This window comes from Oncorhynchus tshawytscha, linkage group LG27 (assembly GCF_018296145.1).
Source record: "Oncorhynchus tshawytscha isolate Ot180627B linkage group LG27, Otsh_v2.0, whole genome shotgun sequence".
Lineage (NCBI taxonomy): Eukaryota > Metazoa > Chordata > Actinopteri > Salmoniformes > Salmonidae > Oncorhynchus > Oncorhynchus tshawytscha.
This window is the reverse complement of record NC_056455.1, coordinates 6,019,331-6,043,381: the sequence shown is the minus strand read 5'-3', so window position 1 is coordinate 6,043,381 and position 24,051 is coordinate 6,019,331. Positions and strand designations below refer to the sequence as shown.

At 43.8% G+C, this 24,051-nt stretch overlaps 1 protein-coding gene across 4 annotated transcripts in view; it reads left to right on the top strand.

Annotated features, from left to right (window-relative positions):
• The window catches only part of jupb (junction plakoglobin b), an 81,573-nt gene that overhangs the window by 11,078 nt on the left and 46,444 nt on the right, over window positions 1–24,051 (top strand). The window contains exon 1 of one of the 4 annotated variants that reach the window (XM_042307577.1): window positions 12,810–12,849. The exons of the other annotated variants lie outside the window; for them this stretch is intronic. The gene's annotated coding sequence lies outside the window, so the exon portion shown is untranslated. Of the gene's footprint in view, window positions 1–12,809; window positions 12,850–24,051 lie in introns of those variants that run through there. 4 annotated transcript variants of the gene reach the window in all.

The following is a 24,051-nucleotide window of genomic DNA, read 5'->3' as shown; positions in this document are numbered from 1 at the left end:
CCAATTAGAGACAACGATTACCAGCTGCCTCTAATTGGGAATCATACAAAACACCAACATAGAAAATATAAAGTAGAACACAATATAGAAATGATAAACTAGAAAACTGTTACGTTCGATGCAATAATCATCGGACCAAGGTGCAGCGCGATATGGTTTGCACATATTTAATAGAGAAACACACAAAACAATAAAGAAATCAACGAAATGTGATGACAATGGAGTGCTAACATGCAACTACACATAAACAATATCCCACCAAACACAGGTGACAAAATCCTACTTAAATATGATCCCCAATTAGAGACAACTATAGCCAGCTGCCTCTAATTGGGAATCGTACCAAACACCAACATAGAAAACAAATCTAGAACCCCACATAGAAAATATAAACTAGACTAACCCCCAGTCATGCCCTGACCTACTACACCATAGAGAAACAAGGGCTTTCTATGGTCAGGGCGTGACAGTACCCCCCCCGGAGGAAGGCTCCTGCCCTGGAGCTGGACTGGACACCGTGCCTGGACTGGCCACCGGCGCAGAGGAAGGCTCCTGCCCTGGAGCTGGACTGGACGCCGTGCCTGGACTCGCCACCGGCGCAGAGGAAGGCTCCTGCCCTGGAGCTGGACTGGACACCGTGCCTGGACTGGCCACCGGTGCAGAGGAAGGCTCCTGCCCTGGATCTGGACTGGACACTGTGCCTGGACTGGCCACCGGCGCAGAGGAAGGCTCCAGCCTTGGAGCTGGACTGGACACCGTGCCTGGACTGGCCACCGGCGCAGAGGAAGGCTCCTGCCCTGGAGCTGGACTGGACGCCTTTCCTGGAAGCGCCGGACCGTTGACCCTCGCTGGAGGTTACGAACCATGGACCGTCGCAGGATGTTCCCGGACCATGGACCGTCGCAGGAGATTCTGGACCGTGGACCGTCGCAGGAGGTTCCGGACTGTGGACCGTTGCAGGAGGTTCCGGACTGTGAACCGTCGCCAGAAGCTCTGGACTGTGAATGCACACTGGAGGCCTAGTGCGTGGAGCCGGTACAGGTGGCACCAGACTGGTGACACGCACCCCCGGGCGAGTGCTGGGAGAAGGCACAGGACGTACCGGACTGGGGAGGCGCACTAGAGTCCAGATGTGTGGAGCCGGTACAGGTTTCACCAGACTGCCTACCGGATCATCTGGTCGAATGTTGAGCAGAACACACTTGCACAACATCTCCCTCCTCTCTCTCTCTCCCAACTTCTCCATCGCCTCCCTGACGATCTCTGGCTCTTCAGGGAGAGTGCGGGGAGCTGGCACAGGACGTACCGGACTGGGGACACGCACTTCAGGACGAGTGTGCTGCAGCATTCTCATCTCTACCACCTCTCTCCGGAATCTTTCATCGAATTCCTCCTCTGACTCCCACACAGGCTCTGGCACTCTCCGCTGCTCGACCGCCAGCTCCATGTGCCCCCCCCCAAAGATTCTTTGGCAGCGGACTGATGACACGCTCCTTATGGCGAGTGCGAGGAACCGGCACAGGACATACCGGGCTGAGGAGGCGCACCGGAGACCTGGTGCGTGGAGCCGTCACATATGGCACCGGACTGATGACCCACTCTTCAGCACGCTTGCGCTGCCGCATACTCCTAGCCAACTCCATTCTCCGGTATCCTTCCTCACACTGTTCCATCGACTCCCATGCGGGCTCTGGCACTCTCCTTGGGTCGACTGACCACATCTCTATCGCCTGCTCCATGTGCTCTGGCTCTTCCTGCGGCTCAGCCGGCCACCCCTTGTGCTGCCCCCCAAAAAATCTTGGGGTTGTCCTTGGGCTTTCTGTGGACGTGAACCCTGTCGTCGTCGCTGTCCTCCACTATTACCTTCCGTCTGTCGCCAAGGAAGGGTCTCACATCTACCCATCACGTCTTCCCATGTCCAAAACTCCTTTACCTCGTGGATACGCTGCTTGGTCATCTTTTGGTGGGATATTCTGTCACAGCTGTCGTAAGAATGGGACCAAGGTGCAGCGGATGTTGAGTTCCACATATTTAATTCAAAGAGAAAATTAAACAAAACAAAATATATCAATAAATGAACAACTAAACTTGACTACGTGGTGCACATGCACAAACACAAAACAAACACAAAAATAGCTACTTAAATATGATCCCCAATTAGAGACAACGATTACCAGCTGCCTCTAATTGGGAATCATACACCAACATAGAAAATATAAACTAGAACACAACATAGAAATTATAAACTAGAATACCCCCTAGTCACGCCCTGACCTACTACACCATAGAGAAACAAGGGCTCTCTATGGTCAGGGCGTGACAAGGAGTGTGTGTGTGTGTGTGTGTGTGTGTGTGGGGGGGGTTCTTCTATCCTTGTGGGGACCTAAAATCCCCCAAAGTCCCCACAAGGATAGTAAAACAAGGACAATTCTCCCCATTTATCACGTCCCCATGAGGACAAAGGCTATTTTAAGCATAAGGTTTAGGGTTAGAATTAGAATTAGGGTTAGAATTACGGTAAGGGTAAGGGATTAGTGGTTAGGTTAGGGTTAGGTTTATGGCTTGGGTTAGGATTACGGGATAAGGTTAGGGTTACGTTTAGGGTTAGGGGGTCAGGAAAAATAGGATGTAAATACATTTAATGTCCCCATGAGAATAGAGAACGAAATGCGTGCGCGTGTGTGTGTGTCTGTCTGGCTTTATCTTCAAGGCGATGCTTTGTGGAAGAATGATCTTAGGCCTCAATCAATGGACTCTTGTTTCATTTCTCCAATAGCTTTTGGGCTCATCTGAAGCAATGGGCGGGTGGCTTCAGATACTGTAAACCCGCTGGCTATTGCCAACAACATCCCTCAAAGGTCAAGGAAGATTCACTAGGTCAGTTTCAAAGTTGAACTCAACTAGAAACAATGCCAAGGCCTCCAATTAAAAAACATCCCATTTAAAAAACAAACTCACAAAAGGGAAGATAACGTCCATATGAGCACAGCTTTAGCCCTGTAAGTGCTGCTCTGTAATGGTCCTTAGGGTAGTGTTCAATTTAAGGATCACTCTGCCTTTAAAGCGGCTGAATGTCAGGAGCATTCTAATTGAAGCAAATGGGAAGCAAAGGCACGGTGTGAGACGAGTCCTGCGTGCGCCTCAGTGCCAGTACTGAAAGACGATACTTATTCAAGGAAAAAGTACATTGCAGACACTTTCAAGGTAAGCTGCCATTCAAGATAAAAACGAAAGCCCCTTCTTCTTATAGTACCTCTGAAATCATGAGCCCAGATTTAAAGGGACTATGTCAGTGGTCGCAATGGAGAATTTCAGCACATTCCAACCACAGAATTGCTTAGAAGTGAGACCATTCAAACAAATCCACACACACAGCCCCCTCTTCTCTCCTCCTCCTTTCACTCTCTACCTTACCTACACACATTCCAACCATCCATCCAACTGCTGCCAGCAGTGTAAGAGCGCTAGCCAACATTATCTTTCTGTTTCTGTTCGCCCATATCATCAGAGAAACCTGCAGACGGAGCCTGACAAGCTAAAGTGACACGCTAAAGGCGCTTCCCCTGTGGAGCCTTTCTGCTTATCCCCTACCACCTGCTCACGTCGCGATATCGCCCGCTCCCTCCTCCCCCACCCCCATCCTTCGCACTCCCTCAGCAAGGCTTCAGGGATATTGCAGCCCCACTACTGCCTGCCAACATGCACCCCCCCAAAAGCCCTAACCTCCCTCAATCCATGGAGTGTGTCAATTCTCTCCCTGAGAGAAGCGGGAATAATCGTGAGTAGCATATTCATGACAGCGTCGGTTTAATAAGCGTCCTCTAGTCGTCAGGTTTGCACCGTGACAGTGACAGTATGATAGGCGTTACAGTTGGTGTAAGTGGTGGTTAAAAGGAAACTGGGTTGTGTGTACGTGAGTGGAGAGTGCTTTGCTTTGCCTAGAAGAGGAGGTTTATAATAGACAGGGTCTGTTAAATATGCTGGGCTAAACATCAGGGGTGTTTGGCGAAGGTTTGACGTTCCGCAGGGCTCAGGCTGCCAGCAAAGCAGTGTCTGGTCCTTTCAGAGGAGACTGGTTTGAGGCAGTCAGCCTAGTTAATCTCATTCCCCCACCATAGTCGAAGTCCAGACTCTCTTTTCTTTGTCTCTCGTTCACTCTCTCTTTCCATCTCTCTAAGTCACTCTCTCTCTTTCTCACTCTATCTCTCCCCTCCAACCCATCCTTCACCATGCTGGAAACGCCTACTCTCTTTTTCTTTATTTTTCTCCCTCACACACTCTCTCTATCTCTCTCCCCCCTCCAACCCTGCTGCTTGTACTCTATCTGTCAGGGACCTTTGAGAGAGATGGCAGGTTACACCTGGATCAGCTAGTCCTATATTCCCCCACTGATAGTGGGGTCTGCTCTGGTCCTCTTCCTCGTGCGCAGTGTGTGTGTGTGTGTGTGTGTGTGTGTGTGTGTGTGTGTGTGTGTGTGTGTGTGTGTGTGTGTGTGTGTGTGTGTGTGTGTGTGTGTGTGTGTGTCGGCATGATGCCTTGTCTGTAGAGGGCACACATTTGGTGTGTGTCTGTGTGTGGGTATATGTGCTCTGCATGTCTGTTATTATGTTTGCATGCATTTTACGTTGCGTTTTCTGTGTTTGTGTGTGTGCTGCTCAGTGACAGAACTGGCAGTGGATACTGGAAATGACCTTCGTTGACAAAAGCAGGTATATTCTCCCTATGGTTATGTAAGGCCTAATTATTATACAACCTGTCAGTTTGGTGTATTCCTATACTTCCTGCCGACCAGGATTTCTCCCCGTGCTCCGAGCAGTATTGTCCCACATCTACTGTTGTCGGAACACTACACTACACTGCCCTCGATAGTATGACCCAAATACTCTATGTATTCAAAACGACACTGTTGTTCAAATACCTTGTACAACATTCTAGTGCTGTGCATAACCACTTAACTATGCAATTTCTACACTAAAGCTAGGCCTTTGGGCAGTAGTATGAGCACTCCTGATTTTTTAATCATCGTTCTGCATATTGTAGTTTAAACACTATTCTAACAGTGATTTATCCTCTTATGGATCCCTTCACGCGCCAATCCCTTTAGCGGGATCGATTTGACAACATCCAGTGAAATGGCAGTGCGCCAAATTCAAACTACACGAATATCAATATTCAACATTCACGAAAACATATGTGTTATACATCAAAATAAAGCTTCACTTCTTGTTAATCCAGACGCTGTGTCAGATTTCAAAAAGGCTTTATGGCGAAAGTGGACCATGCGATTATCTGAGGACAGTGCTCAGCATACAAACACACGAAAATCATATTTCAACCAGACAAAAGTCAGAAATAGCTATATAATTAATGCCTTACCTTTGAAGATCTTCTTCTGTTGACACTCCAAAATGTCCCAGAAACATCACAAATGGTCCTCTTGTTAGATAATGTCCTTCTTTATGTTCCAAGAATTTCCATTTATTTGGCGTGTTTGATTCAGAAGTACACCGGTTTCAACTCACCCAACATGCCTACAAAGTATCTAATAAGTTACCTGTAAACTTGGTCCAAACATTTCAAACAACATTCCTAATCCAACCTCAGGTACCCTAAAACGTAAATAATCGATAAAATTTAAGACGGAATAAACTGTTTCTAAAACCGGATAAAAACAACATGAAGCGCGTTCCGGTTCACGCGCACCAAAACAGTAGAGTCCACCTGGAGTGACACTTACAATGAATAGCACTACTTCTTCATTTCTCAAAAGAAAAACATCAACCAATTTCTAAAGACAGTTGACATCTAGTGGAAGCCATAGGAACTGCAACCAGGTTCCTCATAAATAGGGCTTCCCAAAGAAACAAATTGGAAAACACAATGACCTCAAACATTTTTTCCCCTGGATGGATTGTGCTCGGTGTTTTGCCTGCCAAATCAGTTCTGTTATACTCACATACATTATTCTAACAGTTTTAGAAACGTCAGAGTGTTTTCTATCCAAATCTACAAATCTATTATATGCATATCCTAGCTTCTGGGCCTGAGTAGCAGGCAGTTTACTTTGGGCACACTTTTCATCCGGACGTCAAAATACTGCCCCCTAGCCTTAAGAAGTTTAAAGAGCGACTGAACGCACTGATTCTGCATATTTTTCTTTTGCTCATTAATAAGAAAAACAAGATTTTAGTCTTGGGGTTGTGGTTTGATGTGGCAGTTACTTAAGTTTGCCCCACATTGGACACCATAAGAACAAAGCCAGTATCACTTCCTCAAAATAGTCTAAATGAATCTAAGATAAATCAAGAAATCTGTAATTAATGTTGATGTTTTTTCTGAGGATCTTTTAGATAGCAATTTTACTAGCTAAGGTGTTTGGTGCAGTATTTCGCAGGTCATAGTTTGATCCGCTGTGCTGCTGAGCAGGTCTGTCTCACTGTCTGTGTGTTCTGCTGTACGATTGGATTCTAGTGCAAGGACTTCACACAGCATCATTCCGAAGACATGACACTCTTGACACTCAACTTGACATCTCACAGCAGTCAAAACACTGATACTACTCGCGCTAGTCAAGACAACAATAAATTATTCATAAAAAAACACATGCAGTAGTGAAAATGCTGCTTTTCCCACGTTAGTTAAAACATATTCTGGACTCACACACAATCAAATGGGACCTTAACAAGAGTAATCTTCAATTAATCTTTAAAGGAGAGAAGTGGTTGATTATTTCAGCCTTTGTATTTACAACTCAATCTACTTAGCCAATTCTTTGTCTATACCAGTGGAGGCTCGTAGAGGAGGAAGGGGAGGACCATCCTCCTCAGTGAATTTCATAAAAATAAAAGTATTGAAACATTAAAAAGTGATCTACAGTAGCCTCAACAGCACTCTGTAGGGTAAGCACCATGGTGTAGCCGGAGGACAGCTAGCTTCCATCCTCCTCTGGGTACATTTTCTTCAATACAAAACCTAGGAGGCTCATGATTCTCACCCCCTTCCATAGACTTACACAGTAATTATGACAATTTCCGGGGAACGTCCTCCAACCTATCAGAGCTATTGCAGCATGAACTGACATGTTTTCCACCTAATCAAAATACTAGAGAATGAATCTAGTACTGAAAGCATAAGCTACAGGTAGCTAGCACTGCAGTGCACAAAATGTGGTGAGTAGTTGACTCAAAGAGAGAGAAAGACAGTAGTGGAACAGTTTTGAACAAATTCATTTCTTCCAAAATTAAGGAGAAGTGAGAGAGAGCTAGCTACAGTTGATTGTATTTTGCTGAGCACGTCTGTCACACTGTCTGTGTGTTCTGCTGTACGATTGGATAGACCACAATCACCACAGCTGTTTATCCCATGGTAGTCGGCAAGTAGGTATTGTCAAAATCAAAACCCAACCCTTAAATAAGACATGACGAGCTCATCTACACAAATCTCACAAAACTGTCTTTTGGATGATACTGACTTTATGACAGAAATTAACCTACTTGCACTTTGTCGTCAATTTGTGCACTGGAATAAATGTTTCTGACTAATATTGGTGTCACATATGTCATTTTCAACTAGGGAAGTTGGTTTTTGAGTTCAGTTCTGCTTTAAAGAGTGCACTACGTAGTCGTCTTAAGAGTTAACTGTACCCTTAATTCTGAATACCACAAGGTAGTTCTAGTGCAAAGACTTCACACATCATTCTGAAGACATGACACTCTTGACACTCAACTTGACCTCTTACAGCAGTCAAAACACTGCTACTACACGCACTAGTCAAAACAACACAAAATGGTTTATAAAGAAACACATGCAGTAGTGAAAATGCTGCTTTGCCCACATTAGGACTCACACACCATCAAATGGGACCTTAACAAGAGTAATCTTCAATTCATCTTTAAAGGAGAGAAGTGGTTGATTATTTCAGCCTCTGTGTTTACGACACAATTTACTTAGCCAATCCGCTGCCCGTTTATAAAGAATGCTTTTCAATTTATCCCTTGACTTCCACCTCCACCTTTCCTCCTTTGTGTTTACGTAATGATTGTTTTGATGTAAGCCTTCATTTATTTGAATTATATGCGATGGCAACCAATTTGAATTGGCACATTGAGGTATAATGAGTGTAGCTCAAGGAACAGAACAATGAGGTGCTCTCGTCAACAAGCATCGATTGGAACATGAGAAAATTAGAACTGACTGAGTCGTCTGAAATGGCTCGCGAGCAATCCACTTTAGCCTTGAACGAACATATCCATTTCTTCACATGCTATGTCAATGGTTACGTCTCCCCCGCTTGTTGCACCCCCGCTTGGTTTCTTCCTCCTCAGCTCTGGGCAGTTTGATCTGTTAAATTTCACAGGGCTTAACCGTCCCCTGTTTTTCTCCGTCTGTGTGTGGAGGAAGAGTTCACTCAGTGTGCGGATTATTTCTCCCATGAGGCTGAGGGGGTGAGGAGAGCCCAGTCTGTCAGATCTGCCCACGTTGCCTCGCGGTTACCGTGCCAACCCCTAGGGTCGGAGGGTGGGAGGGAGAGTGGAGCCGGGTGTCTGCAGGCTGTCAGGTCTCTGCCAGGTCTCCCCGCGACAGACCAGACCAGACCGGCTACATCTCCACAATGGCCAGTGCCTGTTGTTTTCAGGTTAAGGTCTTATTCAAATGGCCTTTGCATACTCTGGTCTTGTAGTCCACCACACCCACTTCTGTTCTCCATATGTGTGTGTGTGTGTGTGTGTGTGTGTGTGTGTGTGTGTGTGTGTGTGTGTGTGTGTGTGTGTGTGTGTGTGTGTGTGTGTGTGTGTGTGTGTGTGTGTGTGTGTGCGTGTGCACGTGTACGTGTGTGTGTGTAGGCCTGTTGAGCCATACAGCATACAGCTGGCTCCTCTGCACAAAATCAGGATGACTGGAGGACAAGAGGGTGTAGGAGGGCTCAGGTTTTGGCCTACAAGCTTCTTGTCTCTCTTTGTGTGTGTCTCTCTCTCTCTCTCTCTCTCTCTCTCGCACTCTCTCACTTTCTCTCTCTCCTTCTTCTTTGTGGTACCATCTCTGACCCCGTTCCCCCACTGATGCACTCTCCCTGTCTCTTAACTTTGTCTTCCTGTCCATCTTTTCCCTCTGTCGTTTTCTCAGTCTTCCTCACTTTTAACATGTTTCTCTCAGAGGTCCACTTGTCTCTCTTTATCTGTACTGATCCTTACACTAGGCCAACTGGCTTTGGCCATATGTGACCGACCAGCTCGATTCGGTTCTATGTAGCAACATTTACAAAAACATTTTTTTTTTTACAGTGGATAAAAGTAGAGACTCAAAGCTAGAAAATGGTATATCATACACTGCAGTTGAGGAACAATGGGAAAGTCATTCTGCTTTGAAGTTGATAAACTTGTAACCCAATTTTTGAGAAAATGGCCCTTGAATGTTCTGGTACACCTACTGGAGAGCTCTTCTTTGCCTACACCAGTGGAGGCTCTACAGAGGAGAAAGGGGAGGACCATCTTCCTCAGTGAATTTCATAAAAATACAAATAGTGAAACATTTAAAAAGTTAGCCTTTTTAGATAAAACTATACTAAATATATTAAAGTCACCAAATAATTGATTAAAACACTGTTTTGCAATGAAGGTCTACAGTAGCCTCAACAGCAGTCTGTAGGTTAGCACCATAGTTTAGCCGGAGGACAGCTAGCTTCCACCCTCCTCTGGGTACATTGACATCAAAACCTAGGAGGCTCATGGTTTTCACCCCTTTCCATAGACTTACACAGTAATTATGACAACTTTCAGAGGAAGTTCTCCAACCTTTCAGAGCTCTTGTAGCATGAACTGACATGTTGTCCAACCAATCAAAATATCAGAGAATGAATTTAGTACTGCAAGCATAACTTACAGCTAGCTAGCACTGCAGTGCATAAAATGTGATGAGTAGTTGACTCAAAGAGAGAGAAAGACAATAGTTGAACAGTTTTGAACAAATTCATTTCTTCCAAAATGAAGAAGAAGCGAGAGAGAGAGCTACCTATATTTGTTTGTATTTCTTCATACTCTCACTTTCACTTAGCTACTGAATGCAACAAGCTAGTTTAACCTACTCACACACTCGGCTCAAACAGAGAGGGATGCTATGTTAGCTAGCTGGCTATGGCTATCCAACACTGGAACTCTTCCAAGTCAAGGTAAGCTTTTGGTTTTATTAATTTCTTGCCACCGGGGCCTGCCGGTGTAACTGCTAAACTGTTTTCTGACTGTACACTGTACTGCATGATTGTAGAGGGTTTACTAACACGTTAGTTCTTGTAGCTATGTTGACTATGAAGTGATAACGATGTAGGCTGTGTGCAGCGGTTATAGCGGTCATGTTATGAGGGTTTGGCTTGGAAAGTTTTTTTTTGTCTAGTCACAGATAGCTGATGTGTTGTGCACTGAAGTCCACAAGCGAAGGAAAAAGGTGAGAGGAGGAGAGTGCGTAGATAGTTGCTGTTTTCATGTGGCTGCTATGAAAGTGAATTGTGTTTGCGTGTGATCAGGGGTATATTTATTCCGCCGATTGTGTTCAAAAACGTTTCTTAAACGGAAGCAAGCGGAACGAAAATACCTGAATTTGTCCAGTAGAAATTCTAATTTGCAACTGTTGGACTGATGATTACTCCCTAGATCGGCTAGTTGAATGCAAGAGTGTGCAAGGCGTGTCACGCCTGCTCCCAATCTCCCTCCCTGGCGCTCGAGGGAGCCGGGCTTTCCTGCACTATTAACTCCTGCCACCATCGTTATGTACACCTGCTTCACTCGTCATGCGCATCAGCGATTCATTGGACTCACCTGGACTCACCTGTGTTATTACCTCCCCTATATCTGTCTGTTCCCCAGCTCTGTTCCCCGCTTCAGCATTGATTGTCCTATGTCGTTGTTTTACCCGGTTCTGACGCTGTTCCTGTCCTGTTCCAGATAACATTTTCATTCATAGGCTATGTTGTAGCAACCTCGTGATGGGTACAGGGAAAATTCAAGTAAACCTATCGATGTTACATTGAGCTGGTTGAATGAAATATGAATGACAGCCATACAATATGCTGTAATAGAAATAAGGCCATGCTCATAAAAGAAAATGATCATCCTCCCTCACCTTGGACCGGACCGACCGCCACTGGTCTACACCCATTCAGTATCATTCACACCCTCTTAAGCCTTAGCCTCACCCATCTCTTTAAGGATTCAGATTTAAGGCCATGTGCTAAACAGAGTGAGTTAGGTAGTGTAGTAAACATCCAAACATTTCAAGACTAAAAGTGGTGAAAGTAGTAGCAAAAATACACTTTATCTAGTCCTTGACCTATATCCTAATCCAGTGTTTCCCCAAGTACCCCCAACAGTACACATTTTCATTGTAGCCATGGAGAAACACACCTCATTCAACTCATTGAGGGCTTGATGATTAGTTGACAAGTTGAATCATGTGTGCTTGTCCAGGGTTACAATACAAATGTGTACTATTGGGGATACTCGAGGATCAGGGTTGGGAAACACTGTCCTAATCTGACTTTGCCGCAGGTCATGTTGTTATTCACATTATTGTCTCTGGTTAACAAACACTATATCAAATCAAATCTAAGTTTATTTGTCACATGAACAGTATACGTAAGGTGTAAACTGTACAGTGAAATGGTGACTTGCGTATTTGCATAGTAGCAATATCAAAAAATAGAAAGTGTCCAGATAAATATTCTATAAATATTTTATAGTTATTAGATGACTCCTACCCAGACACACTTGTCTAAATTGATGGACATGTGAAGGAAATGCTATAACCAACCCCCAGCCACAGCTATCTAAGTGGACGGGTCACTATTGTTTAGACATGTACACATGTTCATGAAATACTGTACAATAGATGACCGTAATCACCACCAGATACACTTGTCTAACTTGATAGGGCATGTAAACATCTGACGAAGTGGAGTCTTTTGTTTAGACATGTAGCTAGCTAGCTAAACAATGTGCCTAATGGTGCTTTCAAGACAACTGGAAACTTGGAAAAATGCGAGGTCAAATCATCACGTCAGTGATCTTCAGATCATAAAATTGGGGCTCTAGAAAGAGGCCCGAGTCACCGAGTTGGAATTCCAAGTTGGATGACCGTTCAAAATTATTTTTCCCTGTCGGAGTATGCTTTTTTCTGAGTTCCCTGTTATCTTGAACGCCCTGAAGTCGGAAGTCGGAGATTTCCAAGTTCCCAGTTCAGAGTTCCCAGTTGTTTTGACCGTGGAAATAATCCCAACTCATACTACTAGAAATACAAACTGATTGTGATAGCTAGCCAACATGCATGAATCTGCAGGCAGCTAAAGCTAACTAACCAGGTTCAATGTTAGCTAGCTAGCTAACATTAGGCTATAACTAGCTATGCAAATACATTTCTGAGATACAAATAATATTACTACACAGATCATACACATAATGTTAGATAGCTAATAGTATGCTTTAACTTTCAATGAAAATGACTTTCTGACAAAATTAGAAACGTAAAATATCTGAAAATGTAGCCTACTAGACTAGTTTGAAGATGTAACCCGGAGACAGGTGTTTTCTGTGTTCTCTTTTCGACTCCCCTCCGCATATGTGTAAAGAAATGCCAGGATTTTCTCCATCTCCTGAGCTATCATCCTCTGCTTCCACTGGGCATTCCAACATCTTCCATGACAACAACACTGTTGACTGCAGTTTCTTCCCCATCACTGTCATCAGAAGGCTCTACAATGTCTGCTTCAATGAAAATGTTTTTACCTAAATCAGGTATTTCCTCGTCGTCTGATTCATTTTCAGAGTCAGAGAGAGTCGACGTGGCACGATCGTCCTCCAGAAGGTAATTCCATTACAACATTTTCCCACTGATCTTCGTCCATAGTGCCTGTTAATTTCAGGGTAGCTCTTTTTGCAGTTCTTCATGACATCTTTCAAAAAAACACAGTAGAAAGGATTATCTACACATACTGAGCAGCTCATGTTATAGACAGAAGCCTGCTACATGGCAGACCAACCCAAACTCATCTCTCGGCATGTCCTATCCATTATCTCAGGCAATCATGGCTAGCGAGAAGGTTCCTGTCTTTTTCTGTGGCTAAACCAACCAGGTTCCTAATTGAACAATTGTATTTGTACTTACAGATGGCATACACGTTTGTTATTAAGGCACATGAAAGTTCACATGTTCCAGAAGGCAAAAATGTTCTGCCAAAAAAGGCATTTTGATTTTTAAAAAAACATATTGTGTATATACAGTATTCTGGTCCAATGGCTGTATGTTTTTGTGTGTATTTGTCAGTATTGTGTGTGTGTGTGTGTGTGTGTGTGTGTGTGTATATATACATATATATATATATATATATATTTTTATATATATATATATATGTATGTGTGCGCAAGCGTGAGAACAGAGCAGTGTCGATAGTGGTTAAGAGACATGACCTCAGATTATCCGGTGCTGTGTTTTATCAGGGTTTTTTGAGGGGAAGGGTGACATATTGCAGGCCACAATGACATCCCCTGAGGCTGTCTCACACGCACTCCACACACACACACACACACACACGCACACGCACACACACGCACACACATATAGATGCACACATACAGACACACACACACACACACACACTTTTATCTCTATCTGACAGAGACAGTTTCTCTCTGGTCAAGGAACAGCTCCCACACGATCTAAGAAGAAAGGAGGGTTGCAGGGAGAGGAGTAGAGGAGTAGGAGAGAGGAAGACAGGCAGAGATAGAGACAGATCTAGACAGACAGAGAGCGGGAGGCTGGAGACAAAGGGTGGAGAGATGGAGATGATGAAAGGACTTAGACTTGTTGAAAGACAGAAATTAGGTGGTTGCCAAAGGAGGAAAACATGTTTTGTTCAGATTTTTTTTTACCAATAATGCTTTTTGCAAAAATGTAGCATGCAATGTCAGTGGGGAGAATTGCAGTTAAATAAGCACAATTTCAATCCCTGCTTTGTCGCTGTGAAAGAAAAGTAGCGTGTGCATGTGTGTGTGTACATGTGTGTTTGCATTCACGCATGTGTGTGTGTGTATGGTGTGTGTGTTCAGGCAAGCCCCAGTAGTCTATAACCCGTGTGTCTCCAGTGAGAGGATGTGTACCGAGCCAGGCCCCTCCAGTGAGCCAGTCGAATCCTTTCAATTGATGCCTCGCTCAGAATATTGAAGGCCCATGTCTTCTCCAATTACCGTCACTGTCTTCCCCCACCTCCTTCACTTTCCAACCTCTTCACGATCTCCTCCACTCCGGCTCTTCACTCCGTCTTCCTTATCTCTCTTTGCTTTTCTCTACCATTTTCCTTTCCTGCCTAATGGTCTTTCTGCGTACTTTTCCTTTCCTCTGTTGCGCCATATCCCTCCTTCTTTTCCGACTATTTATTTTTCTACTCGTTACGTTCCCCCTATCCCTCGTCTGTCCGGTTCTCCTCTCTCTATCTCGCCTCGCTTGCCCTCGGTCCTCACCGTCTTTGAACCGCTTCCACTTTCGCACTCTCTCTGTTGCCTTGTCTTTTGCTCAGTCTGTCGGCGGCAGAGTTGGAATTGGCTGCATTGCTACGACATCCTGCAGTGCTTCAGTATGCAAAGCTGAGAAGCTGGCTGGGTTTTCACCCAGTGTAGTGACAGCATAATGCCCTCCTGGCATCACACACCAGCAGATGAGGGGCTAAATAGTCACTGTTAGCAAACCAAGCGGGTTCATTTAGAAAACAAACCAACATCTTTTATTGGAAGAACTATGAGTTTAGGCAATAACAAGTTGCTTGATGAATTCTGTTGTGCAGTTCAGCAGCTGAGACACATTTTTGGAGGCCTCTCTCCCTCTCGCTCTCGCTCTCTCTCTCTCTCTCTGTCTGATCTTTGAAATCTATTTTCTACTGGCAAGGCAGGCTAGTATCTCCAAATGTTTTCTCCTGTTGAATGTTATATTATTTTCCAGACAAGCTCTAAAGGGAATTTGGGGGATTTTCTCTGCTCCCTTCAAACAGAGGGAAAGTAAATTCTATATCCATCCGATATAGAAAATTGGATAAATGTTGCCTGTAAACATAGGCTCTAGCCCTCTGCCTCCCTCCACTATTTCTGTCTTCCTCAGTCACCCTCACTCTCTTTCTGTCACTCTTTCCTCTCTATTCTCATCGCTCCAATTCCATCCCTCTTTCTTTTCCCCTCTAGTTTATTATTTCTGTTCAATCTTCTCTGTATATTTTTCTGCTTCTTTGTCCAATTCATGCACCCTTTCTTTCTCGCTTTCTCTCACTCCCCTCATCTTTCATTTTCTGTCTCTGAGGTCTCTGTGGTCGGGCTCAGCTCTCCATCCCATGGGCACAGTTTCAAAGTGAGCCGTTTAGGCGCTCGGCTGATTTATTTAACGCCTAGTGTGTAATCGCCACAAATCCGCCCGGCTCACCAGGAGCCAGCACTCTTTTTTTTCTTCTCGATCCTTCGTTTCTCTCTCTCCTCCTGTACTCATTTCAAAGTCTGTCCCCATCTTAGCCATTGCTGAGCCTGGCATTGATTGGTGGGCCTAATGCTCTAACCATTCGGCTATCTGCCACCCCTTGTGGTAGGGGGCTGTGGGTAAAATGGACTGAATGGGGGAAATAAAACAACACTTCAAGGGAAACCTGGAGAGGGAGAAAACAAACATTCGGCCGCCTCGCCTCAGTCCCTGGAGCTTTGTTCTGGTATGAAGGAGGACTGGATAGATTGTGGAGTGTGGCGCGTGGATAAAGGGTACTGCTACAAAAAATGATGTTATCTGCTGGGTAAAACGCTCGCCTCCTCATATTGCACAATCAAAGAAGAGGCTGGCTGTGGTTGGTACCAGGGGGAAGTAGCAAAACAAAGCTGGGGAATGGAGCTTGAGATGGAACTTGAAAGTCCTGGTTGGAGGGTCGTTGTGAAACTCACACCACACAGCATTCCTCACAGCGTTCACAGTGTTCTTTTCCCCTTTCTACGTTGCTATTGAAAGTCAACACGCCACAAGAGTTCACAGAAGTGAAACTCTTTTCACTTTGGTTTAAAAGGACTGAGTTGATTTTGGCATGCTACATGCTACGTGCAATTTTGCCAACACCATTATATTTGTAAGCCATGTTTCTTGTTGCATAATGGACTCTCGTATCCTAGTTATCCATAAAGGGTATTCGCAACCTGTGTGGAGAGAAGGATGTGGGGGAAACCTGGTATAAAACATGTCTGCAAATTGTCACTAATTTGCTGATAAAATTAGTAAATAGAGATGCTATCAGTGGTTATGGCCAGGACGTAACCTGTCCCCCACCCTGGCATGGCCAGGGCATAACCTGTCACCCACCCTGGCCCCCCACAGTCCTCCAGGCACTGCACTGTAGTGAGGAAATGCAACGGAGCATTTTGATTTACTCTTGTGAAGCCTGGCTTTCTCAACCCGAACCTCGTCCATTTTTCCTTTTTTTTCCTTCATATGCTGCTGAGACTGCTGTTTCTCCTACCAGGGACCTTTGACCCACTAGAGGCACTTTCTGCCATGTCCAGGCTTTTGCTCTACTGACCTTGACCTGTGAGGGTCGGCCCTAGTGGTTCCACCCACAGTGTATATCTAGCATTGGATCCACTGTACCATATTGGCCTGGATTCCAGTGTGTCCATCCCTCGCTGCTTTTCATTTTCATTTCCTCAGCTTTAATCAACCTACAGTGAGCTAGCCACACACAACCCTCCCCCTCATACTGTTTAAAGTCATCCTCCGTCGGCTCGGGGATCTCTTCCCATTTACTCATAGCACAGGACGGCATGCCAAAACGGATAAGGGATCTGATGAGTGAAGATAGCTCAAACCCCCCGCCTTCCTCTCTCTGAAGACCTGATGCTTTCATCGTTCCCCTCCGTAAGCTTTGAGCCCAACCTTCTGGGCCTTTAAACCACGCTTCTCCCTCGTTCTCATTTACTGGCTTGTAAACGCACACGGACATATCCTCAAGTGCATTGACTGATACACACATAGATGCAGACACACACGCACACACACACGCACACACACACACACACACACACACACACACACACACACACACACACACACACTCACAAACGCGCACACACACATACACAGACTACAGACTAGCGTGGGAGCTGCAGACACTGCTTGCAATTAAACTATGTCAGTGAACTTGCTGCTAGTGGCTAATGACTCACTCTATCCATATGTGTGAGAGATCCTATAAGGCTAATAGCACTGAGAGAGAGAGAGAGAGAGAGAGAGAGAGAGAGAGAGAGAGAGAGAGAGAGAGAGAGAGAGAGAGAGAGAGAGAGAGAGAGAGAGAGAGAGAGAGAGAGAGAGAGAGAGAGAGAGAGAGAGAGAGAGAGAGAGAGAGAGAGAGAGAGAGAGAGAGAGAGAGAGAGAGAGAGACTGGAACTTATGATGGTTGTTAGGTTAGCACCCCTCCCACTCACTCTGTGCTTCATTAAAATCCTACAGAGGGGACAGAGCAGAGAGGGTGGGTGGGTGGCGGTTAGGAACAGAGGGAAATTCCTTCCTCTCTACTTTTAACACAACAACACACCATACCACAGCTGCAGTGTCAGCCCATTTGGAAGGAAGGCATGAGAGGACAATGTGGATAGTATGGTATAAGTTAGACAACGTATTTGTTTTGTTCAGGAGACTATTACAGAATAAGCTACAGTCCAAGACGGAGTACATGTGATCATTATGTATGTTACGGTTTGGTGTGTCTTTGAGGTGACTGCCCATTCGGTAGAAGGGAAGAGACCTGTGATGAAATGGTAGAAATGAGGGTTGTAGTCAGATTTCAGATGTGTTGTGTTTGCAGTTAAACTGGATGTTGTTGTTGTTGTTTTTTTTATTGATTTGAGAGTTTAACATGTCATATAGTGCAGCTTACGGTCCTCTGAATGAGACGTTTTTGAAAGGGAGAGCTTAATCACTATAAAGGTTCATTTCTATTGTCTCTCGTTCAGTCTCAATAGAGAAACCTTCATCCCTCAACCTTCCCAAGAGCACTTGATATGAGCTATTGAACTGGCAAATCACATCCAGGAACAAGGTCCAACGGATCTACTACAATGTCGACCAAAAAAAATCAGATAAGAGAGCCCTTTGTCAACATTTACGGACTTAGACGTAAAAAACGATTCAGAGAACCTAGAATAGTGTTACACTTGATAGTGATTGGGCTTCGTCATGGTCTTCCTTCGCTCACTAGTTTTCTCTCTGAACTGACCTCTGAAAGAAGGTAGAACAGAGGAGGTGTGTGTGTGTGTGTGTGTGTGTGTGTGTGTGTGTGTGTGTGTGTGTGTGTGTGTGTGTGTGTGTGCGTGCGTGCGTGCGTGCGTGCACTGCGTATATACTTTACCAACCCAAACACTGTTTTCATTTCAGCTCAGCTCTGCAGTGCACACATAGGAGCAGGATTTAATTTACCTCTACCTCTCTATTGATTTAATCACAGTTGGTTGCGGAGTGGCTCTGCTTTGCAGTGTTGATCGCTTTGGCGAAAAGGTGAAACGCTGCTTTCCTACTAAATAATTACCAAGCGCATGGGGGAGCAGGGCGGAGCAGGTGCGGCGTGGGAGCTGACATTGCCGTCAAAAACAGCTCCCACAGCGCTCTGGAACTAGGAAGGAATCGTAACCACGGTGACAAAGTACTGTACATATGCCACAAAAGCTGAGGGAAGCGCTAGAATGTTTCCCCATCTTCGTGGATCTTTGACTGGATATGTCGGCTAAATCATTTGGCTTTAGTTAGCCTGTGATTTGGGTGCGCTTCTACCGAGACCCATATGGGGAAGTACGTCTGAGATTGAATGTGTGGCCATGTGTAAATTCCATTTCCACTATGTCAAGACTGACACCTTTACAGTGTTGGTTCGTGACCGGCTGTAGACATGTTCCTGATATATCTCCTCTGTGTAATTCAATAATACATGACTCTCCTCACTCTCTCTCCGTGTTTACGCAGCAATTTCATATTTCATGAGCCTCTGATACCTCCAGAAGGTCACTATGCAGTCGGGACAGAAAGCATTCAAGGTTTGTCAGAAGCTGCTACAGTATGTAAATCAAAAGAATCACATCTTGGTCAAAAACCACGATCGTGCCTCAACCATTTGAAGTGTTTTTCCGGATGAACAGACAGTCAGACATTGGATTGGATATGGATGGTGCTGTAAATGTCATCCCCTGCCTGATCTCATCCAGTAGAAATGACAGCTAGACTCATCCTCCGCGACCTTCAACCTCCCTTTGTTAACTTTAAATGCAGGAAGTGTTGCTCCCCCCCGGATATCAATTATATGCACGTTGACATACCGCAGTGCACTGTACACATATGCACGCACACACATACACATAATCTCGTGCACACAAACACACACCACAGCGCCCCACCGTGACACTCACAGAATCCATCATGGATATTAGCAGGGGGTTCGATCTCTCCCGTGTTTACGTTTCATCGTTCTCTCATCATTCCCCGGGATCCCCATTCCTGCCGTCAGATGTCCTGATGTTCTGTGGGCTGACAGCCTCCATCCACCAGAGAGAAAGCAGAAGCACTATCGATCCCTGCCTTGCGCCTTCCCATTGATTTATCTGCAGGTGGCACGTTCAGGGTCTTATGGATTCCGTAGGATGCCATTCGGCCTGTAATAAAGACCACCTACAACAAACAAAAACATTTTGACTGCTCACTGTGAATGTTATTAGACATTTTTTACTCTGAAATTAATGTATTTACATTGGTAATGATGTCTGATGTAGCGATGGGTATTTGACATTTTTTGACTTTTCGAGTACTCGCATTATTTATTATTTGAGTACTCAGGTACTCAAATGAAAAGGCCGGCACTGGAAAAAATATGCTGAATTGCTAAATTGCCCCATATACAGTATACTATTCAGTCAATAAAAAATCAAGTGCCATTTAAGATTAATTTATTTACACCGTAATATCAACTGGTACCGGTACCGAGTCAATGTGTGGGGGTACAGGTTAGTTGAGGTAATTTGTAAAGTGACTATGCATAGATCAAAAACAGCGAGTAACAGCAGTGTAAAAACAAGGGGGTCAATGTAACGAGTCCGACTAGATTAATTGTTCAACAGTCTTATGGTTTGGGGGTAGAAGCTGTTAATGAGCCTTTTGGTCCTACATTTGGCACTCCGGTACCGCTTGCCGTGTGGTAGCAGAGAGAAAAGTCTATGACTTGGGTGACTGGAGTCTTTGACAATTTTTTGGGGCCTTCCTCTGACACCCCCTAGTATATAGTAACCTCAACAGTGGCGCTTGCTTGTAGAAGCCTATGGCGGTGCAATGGCATAGCCTTGTTTTGTTAATTTGGCAGACAAGACACTCTTGTTTCCTGAGCCCTTATCACAGTCAAGACACACCTATTTTATATTTTTATATATGAAAAACATGATGTAATATAACAGAATAATATGTTTCTTAAGGAAAAAAGTTGCCAATGCGAAGTGATGCGCATCTTGCGTCTGGAACAGTTATTCTCAAAGAGTGGTTTTGTGTCGCTTCTATTGCGTTAAGTGCCAGCAGAGTCAGGGTATATGCAGCAGTTTGGGCCGCCTGGCTCGTTGTGAACAGTGTGAAGACCATTTCTTCCTAAAAAAAAAAGACAGTAATTAATTTGCCGGACTTTAACATAATTATGACATAACATTGAAGGTTGTGCAATGTAACAGCAATATTTCGACTTAGGGTTGCCACCCATTCGATAAAATACGGAACGGTTCCGTATTTCACTGAAAGAATAAACATTTTGTTTTCGAAATTATAGTTTCCGGATTTTACCATATTAATTAATGACCCAAGGCTCATATTTCTGTATGTTTATTATATTATAATTAAGTCTATGATTTGATATTTGATAGAGCAGTCTGACTGAGCGGTGGTAGGCAGCAGCAGGCTCGTAAGCATTCATTCAAACAGCACTTTCCTGCGTTTGCCAGCAGCTCTTCTCAATGCTTGAAGCACAGCGCTGTTTATGACTTCAAGCCTGTCAACTCCCGAGATTAGGCTGGCAATACTAAAGTGCCTATAAGAACATCCAATAGTCAAAGGTATATTAAATACAAATGGTATAGAGAGAAATAGTCCTATAATTCCTAAAATAACTACAACTGTCAGCGATTGGGTGCAGAGATGTAGCGGAGTCGGACACAACTGAGTTTACTCAAAAAGTCAATAAAAAATTCCAAATAGGAACATACATGCACAATCAACAACCACTAAAGACACCAACAATCACGGACAGAACAGAAATGTGAACCAGAGGTTTAAATAAGGAACATGATATGGGAATTGAAACCAGGTGTGTGTAATACAGACAAAACAAAACGAAACTGAAACATGGATCGGTGGTGACTAGAAAGCCGGTGACGTCGACCACCGAACACCACCCGAACAAGGAGAAGGGCCGACTTCGGCGGAAGCCGTGACAACAACCTAAAACTTCTTAGCTAGGAATATTGAAGACTCATGTTAAAAGGAACCACCAGCTTTCATATGTTCTAATGTTCTGAGCAAGGAACTTTAAACGTTAGCTTTTTTACATGGCACATATTGCACTTTTACTTTCTTCTCCGCCACTGTGTTTTTGCATTATTTAAACCAAATTGAACATGTTTCATTATTTATTTGAGACTAAATTGATTGTATTTATGTATTATATTAAGTTAAAATAAAAGTCTTCATTCAGTATTGTTGTAATTGTCAATATTACGAATATACAGTTGAAGTCAGAAGTTTACATACACCTTAGCCAAATACATTTAAACTCAGTTTTTCACAATTGCTGACGTTTAATCCAAGTAAAAATTCCCTGTCTTAGGTCAGTTAGGATCACCACTTTATTTTAAGAATGTGAAATACCAGAATAATAGTAGAGAGAATTATTTATTTCAGCTTTTATTTATTTTATCACATTCCCAGTGGGTCAGAAGTCCACATACACTCAATTAGTATTCGGTAGCATTGCCTTTAAATAGTTTGACTTGGGTCCAATGTTTCGTGCAGCCTTCCACAAGCTTCCCACAATAAGTTGAGTGAATTTTGGCCCATTTCTCCTGACGGAGTTGTTGTAACTGAGTCAGGTTTGTAGGCATCCTTGCACACGCTTTTTCAGTTCTGCCCACAAATGTTCTATAGGATTGAGGTCAGGGCTTTGTGATGGCCACTCGAATACCTTGACTTATAGTCATTAAGCCATTTTGACACAACTTTGGAAGTATGCTTGGGGTGATTGTCCATTTGGAAGACCCATTTGCGACCAAGCTTTAACTTCTTGACTGATGTCTTGAGATGTTACTTCAATATATCCACATAATTTTCCTACCTCATGATTCCATCTATTTTGTGAAGTGCACCAGTCTCTCCCGCAGCAAAGCACCCCAACAACATGATGCTGCCACCTTCGTGCTTCACGGTTGGGATGGTGAACGTCGGCTTGCAAGCCCCCACCTTTTTCCTCCAAACATAACGATGGTCATTATGACCAGACAGTTCTATTTTTGTTTCATCAGACCAGAGGATATTTCTCCAAAAAGTACCATCTGTGTCCCCATGTGCAGTTGCAAACTGTAGTCTGGATTTTTGATGGCGATATTGGAGCAGTGGCTTCTTCCTTGCTGAGCGGCCTTTCAGGTTATGTCGATATACAAGTCATTTTACTGTGGATGTCAATACTTTTGTACCTGTCTCCTCTTGATTTGCACCAAAGTACGTTCATCTCTAGGAGACAGAACACGTCTCCTTCCTGAGTGGTATGACGGCTGCGTGGTCCTATGGTATTTATACTTGCGTACTATCGTTTGTACAGATGAACATGGTACCTTCAGGCGTTTGTAAATTGCTCCCAAGGAGTAAATTGCTCCCACCTGACTTGTGGAGGTCTATAATTTTTTTCTGAGGTCTTGGCTGATTTCTTTTGATTTTCCCATGATGTCAAGCAAAGAGGCACTGAGTTTGAAAGTAGGCCTTGAAATACATCCACAGGTACACCTCCAATTGACTCAAATTATGTCAATTAGCATATCAGAAGCTTCTAAAGTCATAACATAATATTCTGGAATTTTCCATGCTGTTTAAATGCACATTCAACTTAGTGTATGTAAACTTCTAACCCAATGGAATTGTGATACAGTGAAATAATCTGTCTGTAAACAATTGTTGGGAAAATGACTTGTGTCATGCACAAAGTAGATATCCTAACCGACTTGCCAAAACTATAGTTTGTTAACAAGAAATTTGTGGAGTGGTTGAAAAACGAGTTTTAATGACTCCAACCTAAGTGTTTGTAAACTTCTGACTTTAACTGTATATATAGAAATCGACCGATTCATTGGTATCTGCTTTTTTTGGTCCGCCAATGATCGGTATCAGTATCGGCATTGAAAAAACATAATCAGTCGATGTTCAATTTAGTTTATTCTGCCTGTTCTTTGGAATTTTCCAAATGTATGAATATTTCCACATTGAACACTGTATGGGGATGAATTACAGCCCCAACATCTGTTTGATGAGTAGGCCTAAGCTTAATGATTCGGATGAAAAGACACTCTTTATCTAATTCATGTTTTTGCATATTTTCAGTGTGGAATCTGTCTATTAGAAGGTATATGGCCTAGGTTAAACAATTAATTTGCAAAATTGTAATTACTTCACTACTATGGCCTATTTATTGCCTTATCTCCTCATGCCATTTGCACACTCTGTATATAAACATTATTTTTTTCTATTGTGTTATTGACTGTACGCTTGTTTAACTCTGTGTTGTTGTTTGTGTCGCACTGCGTTGCTTTATCTTGGCCAGGTCGCAGTGGTAAATGAGAACTTGTTCTCAACTAGCCTACCTGGTTAAATAAAGGTGAAATTAAAAAAAATACAAATACTTTTAAATGGCTCTAGTAGTTCACAAAAGTAGCCTAAGCGGAAAATAGACGGGATGCAATTATTACAAAACTGCAGCTCATTGTTGGAGCACATATT